Raw genomic sequence first — 6,392 nt, forward strand, 5'->3', positions numbered from 1 at the left:
GTTTAAAAAACTTAGTAGGGGGCGAGGCCACGTCCACTTTTCGAAAAAAATACGTCCGGCTTAATTTTTGAAGTAATATAGACCAATTATTGTTTTAAGGACGGCAAATGCGCCCCAACGTTGGGTTATGGGTTATCACCACTCCAAATGCGRCAATATTTTTTATTCACCTAAGCTTAATATTTGTGCGACTTCAATTTATGCACGAGTTGGCGTTTGTAAGCCCACAAACTAAGATTTTTTCCACAAAATCCTCCATAAAGGGGTTGTAAGTATATTAGATGTCGACTTTAACAGATCCTTACCWGGACCACTGCAGTAACAGTGTTTTAAAATCTTCAATATACCACCAAATGGATAGCTTTGGACGTCTGTTTGTACTGTTCGACCGAAAGTTGGGTCTACACCCCGCAAATTTTTACTAGCCAAGTACTATTAACTGAATAAGATTCCTCAAAATCATTCGAATAATATTTTTTCTAGCGAAAACTACAACAAATAAGTATTAGACGCAAGAAAAGATGATAGTTATCGTGCTACAAATATATACCCAGCTTAGGACTACCGGTACTCAATAGCATTGCAATATTAGAGTAGATGGTTCAGTTTAAGCAGAAGCCATAAACGTAAATATTGAAAAATATATAACTTTTTTAAGAGAAAGTGAAAAAACCGATTTATAGCATTGCTTGTGTCATATTAAGCTCAGAGAGCAAGCAGTTCGTTTTGAARCAGCCTTTGTTTATAGTACTTGTACGCGCTTCAGCGGACATAGATGTAGTTTGAGTTAAAGATTTGACTTAGGTGATGCTTGTCCCAGCTGCTCAACTGCTTTGTGAATGAACGCCTGAGAACCGCTTTATATTTCTTGATTGCGGATCGGTAGCTGAGAACTTCTTTACTTTTATAGCACTGGGATGGATTATGATATTGATGGATGATTGATATTGATATTGAGACCAATCATACCTCAAYAACCGCGCCATTAGTTCTGCTTTCTCCAGACTGGATAAAGAAGCAAAGCAAATGGGTCTGGTAGTGAACGAGGGCAAGACGATATATCCAGTCTTCAAACAAACAATCGTCGATTTGGMTCCCACGCCACTGTTGATAATCATAACTTCGAAGTCGTAGATAATTTCTTTTATCTTAGAACCAGTATTAACAACCAACACGATGTTACCTTAGAAAGCCAAAGCAGAATAACTCTTGCGAACAGGTAATACTTCGGTCTAAGTAGGCAATTGAGAAATAAGGTCCTCTCTTGACGAACAAAAACCAAACACTATAATTCACTCATTAYTCCCATTCTATTATATGGTGCAGAGGTATGGACGATAACAACATCTGATGAGTCGACGTTACGAGTTTTCGAGAGAAAGGTTTTGCGGAAGATCTATTGTCCTTTGCGCTTTGGCGACGACGAATATCGCATTCGATGGAACATTGAGTTGTTTGAGATATACGACGGCATAGAGATAGCTCAGCCGCCGCCGTTTAAGATCGCTAATAAGAAATGTAAAACATCGACATTTCGATTCGGCCACAATGAAAAATGTTATAAAAACGCTCATTTTGAGGCGTTCTCATATTGGAATAAATTGGGCTTAWCATTAACCCTGATACATATGAATGCGGGCAGACAGACATTGCAAAATTGGCTGTATAGAATTGTAAGGTCTCTACTGAGTGTTCAAAAATTTCGTGTATAAAACAAGTATCAAAATAAAAGAGAATTGTTTCGTAGTGACCGTGCGAAATTGTCGACCACCAAAGATCTGAAATTAATACTCGAAATACAAATCTAACAAGAGTAATGTAATTAAGTTTTAATTTAGTGCAATTCCTAACCAACCGTTTAATACACTTCACTACACACAGTTATTTTTCTTGCCTGCCATATATGTAAGTATGTATATTTGTAACGGGGTAACCGCATATTCGCAGCAAAACAGTCTGTGAAAATGATTTGTGTGAATGCAGGTAACTATATACCGAATATACATACATATATATATCTGCATGTATAACTGTCTGCACGCTCCTTTATGCGCTTACAAATAAATACTTTAAACTCTCAACGACAGGGGTCACRAATTCCAAATTCCAAATATTCAAAAATGCTTTATAAACTCCTCTTATTTCCTCTTCCTTCTTGTCGATCTAGTTTTTTATGCTTTGTTTAGTTGTTGCTGGTTACATCTATTATTATGCATTTGTATTTGTTTGTGTGGACCTGAACGGGGGTGCAAATCGTTGTTTAATAAAGCGCTACAGAAATTTCACCATCTGAGTCGCTGCTTCATTATTACATTTAATTCGTGTTGTTGTTGTTGTGTATGTGTGTCTATTTGCCTCCATACCCCTCTCAATGGCAATCACATTTAGCATCACCGCTGAGTGAGTGAGTGTTCYTTGCTTGGCATCATTTGACTGCGCATCACTGAATCAATTGTCGCTGTAACGGATGCATTTAATTTATTAGATTTATGACACGGCAATTACAGAAACAACAAAGTTCTTTTTATTTTTTTTGTATTTTTGGCGAAGGGAAGGGGTGCGGCAGCACTTTGGACATTTATGCTTGGTTTCACACCGGCAAGGGTTGCCGCAGCGATGTACGAAAGAATTCGTGGTTTTTATTGCATGCAAAGGATAACAGTGAGCTATTTGAAATGAAATGTAACAGAAATAAATTTAATATTATATGATTTTTTACTGTGACTTTGATGTGCAGCTTTTTTAGTTATTATGTTGACAATCTTCGACAAGGCACCATATACCCTGCAAACAGGTCGTACCAACTAACTACCTCGGCGCATAACGAAATTTGGTCACTGTTGTCCATTTAGAAGACTTTAGCTTGCATTCAGACATTATTTAAATACTCCGTGCGTTTGTAGTTTCAGACGATTTTAATTGTTTTAGGTTGTCGTACGATATGTATCTGGATCCGTTTTAGTWACGTTGATCCGTTTCACGTGGGCAAGTTTCTTATGCTCTGATTCTTTCGGGGAATTACGATTATGTATTGAAATTACTGTTTTGTGGTGAGATCCGCGCGAARTTTATTTGAAGGACTAAACTGAATTCCGACTATTCCGAACTTATAGAACAATGGAACCAAGTTTTTTCTTTTATCAAATGGTTTTATTGATTCCTCTAGAAAATTGAGTTTGCCATGAAATTTGCAACAGCAAGAAAGTAACGTCGGAAATWATATAAAGAGCTGAGACCCTTTAGCAATGCTCGTCTGTCTGTCTAACTATCCGTATATGCAAGAAAAAGTAACTAGCACCRATTTYCGTCTATAATCGATCACCTATATAAGAATTCCGACTTACTTTTTGCCAAGGAACAAGTGCACTAAATTTCATCAAGATATCTTAATTTATGYTCAAGTTACAGCTTGCACAAACKGGCGGACAGTTATCCGGATTTCAATTTGTCTCGTCAACTTAATGATTTATGTAAACGATGAGCCATTTTGAGGTTACTTACAGTGTTTGTCCGGAAAGTAATAGGACTGAGCTGATTGAAGAAAAAAAAAAATTGTTGAACCAATCGCTACAATTCTTTAAATACGTTTCAAATAGGCTTCTTCTGCATCGATGCAGCGCTGCCAGCGCGATTTGTAAGCATTGAAGGCGTCACGGAAATCATTATCCGCAATAGCCTTGAGAGCCGAGGTGCACGCTGTTTGAATCCTCTTTGTCGTCTCAAAATGCTTGCCTGAGAWGCCGGCTTTTGTKTGGTAGTTCTTTACAAGAAGAGCGGTGTGAGCCGGGCGATGTGCGGTGTGTAACTTTCAATTGACTGCGATGCCATGTCGGACCCGATTGACCCTTCGTTTGGGCCTCTTGATAAATTTAACATCTAGGCAATTAAACGAATACTTAGCCGACAGTCTGAGTTCGAAACTTTGTGCAAACGAGTCAAATTGTCGGTGTTTGTCGAAGTCGCAGGCCTCCCAGCACGGTCTCTYCCCGSCCCTCCAAAAAGGTCTGGTRCTACCGAAACACACYACTTTTTGCTAAAGCTACATCTGGGTAAGCCTGTTTGATCATATCRTATGTCTCTGTCACAGCTTTACCGAGTTTCACACATAATTTAATCGCGTACTTCTTCTCTAACGAGCGCTGYATTTTCGGCTTGCRTCTGCCTTTCCAGGTACTCGAAGGCAACTGACAAGCCRGTCGTTCGTTAGCTAGGAACGCCTTYTACCGAATCGGTGGGCGCATGCTCTGAAGTACAGTCGCAGTGRAGCAAAATCAGTCCTATTAAGTGGARGAATCAAATGGAATTTAGAAGTGTGTAGTATGGAAAGTAAGCGTGGTTGTCATCCGATTTCGCCCATTTTTACAGTATCTTGTAGGAATGCTTAAATAACCTCACTAAGTGAATTTGGTTGAAATCGGTAAGGTAGTTCTTATAGGTATAGGTTTTCCCGTAAAGGTGGGTTGTGAAACTTAATCCCTGTAGCGCATTTATTCAGTGAGTGATCGCATAATCTTATTTTACCATTTTTAGAAGAAATGCATTTTGCTTTTCAGCTGATTTRGTTAATATAGCTTTGKTGGTTTGAAAGATGTGTACAATAAGCCATTTACATAGAAGGCGGGCTAGGACCAATTTTGTTTGTGGCATTTTTTTGATTCCATTTGTATAAAAAAGAGTTTACTGAAGTCAGCTGAAATTCTCTACGACAAGAGAACAATGACTATAGTAGCAGACTTTGTACTCAATGGAAACAAGAAACTATACTGTTACTGTTGATTGGCCATCACAGTTACCAATACAATAGAAAATTTCTGGGCTTTAATGAAAGCCAAAATATTAAAAAAGTTTCTAGCCTAGAAATTTGAAAAAATTGAATTTTTTTTCTCCATAATTCGATAGTTTTAATATTCAAAAATATCTCCCTAGAAGGATTTTTCAAAACTCAAATGTATTTCAAAGTTATATCCATTTTAGTGACGTGGCAACTAGACCGGTTGAGCGAACTATCTATCTATCTATTACGCTGCCCGAAACTTAACGTAAAACTTTAAACGCGTTTTTCTCAAAACTCCTTTTTTTGATGCGGTAGCCACAATATCCGTATCTCAAGTTCTAATCAGTCGATTTATTTGAAATTTGGCATGAATATTCTTTAAATATATCTCTATCACTATAAACAACAAAAAATAAAAATTTGAAATTTATAATATACAAAAAACGACAAAATTTAAAAATTAGTGGAAAAAATCCACCTTTTTAGTGAAGGGTAGAAATCATGGCGATGAGTACGCTTCTAAATTTAATAAACAAATGATAAAAAGATGGATAGTGAAAATATCTAGTGCTTCTTTTTTAGTAATTGCTGAAAAAAGCTCGAAATTCGAGCCTCTAGACTAGAATACCCCCTTAAGAAAACATTTAACGTCAACAAATTGACATCAAAGATGTGTTCAACATGAGCATAGTCTCTTGCGGAAACTGTCGGAACCGGAAATTCGAGAAAATATGTAGAAGCAGGCTCAAAGCTGTTGAAACTGTCTACATACATACTTGGACAAATATTACATCACTGCCATCGCGCCAAGCAAGCTCATGGAATTGTTCAGAGTGCTGAACCTTTGTTTTGACCATATGTGATATCGGAGAGGGCACAATAGATCCATGGACTCAATGCAAAATCTCATTAATTTCCTATCTATCTTCTATCAAAGATGGCAAGCTTTAATAGACAATGTAAAATATTAATGTACGAATTTTTCTTCTGAAGACTCTGCTCATTTGTCTTAACCGTCGATATTGRACCACTATAGGATATACAAGGTGTATTCCAAAGTAAACAGGTCTTTGAAAAAAAAAAACAACATACCAATGATTTTTCGGCAAAATAAGCACTCAATACAGCCTTTCGCACGGTCCAAAAGCATGTCGAATGAGCGTTTTAGCACGTTGGCCCGTGTGGCAAGGGAAGGTGGAAGGTGCAAGCCTTTTGAATGGCCTCTACGTMTGCATAGCACTTTYCTTTCATGAAAGAAGCCGCAYGGTGCCATATMAGGTGAATAATGGTTAAAATGTGATTTTTGGTAAAATAATCGTCCTCYGAATGTTGGATTCTGAGCAATTTTTGSYTGTCAGTCAATTTGTGCGGAACAAACCGTGCACAYACCTTTCGTAAGATGTTCGAACAAAATGCGATAAATCGATGTTTTAGAGATGTTCAATTCCACTACCATGAATTTCRATGATGATTTCGACTAATTTTTGATGAATTCWCGCACAATTTCGATGGAATTTCCGGTGATCATGGATTTTGATTGGSCCACATGTTGATCATCATTTATGTCCTCACGACCACATCGAAAACGTTCAAACCASTCGTGCACTCTGCTAYGRGA

The sequence above is a fragment of the Bactrocera latifrons genome, unplaced genomic scaffold (assembly GCF_001853355.1).
Source record: "Bactrocera latifrons isolate USDA-ARS-PBARC rearing strain unplaced genomic scaffold, ASM185335v1 scaffold_432, whole genome shotgun sequence".
NCBI classification, from domain to species: domain Eukaryota; kingdom Metazoa; phylum Arthropoda; class Insecta; order Diptera; family Tephritidae; genus Bactrocera; species Bactrocera latifrons.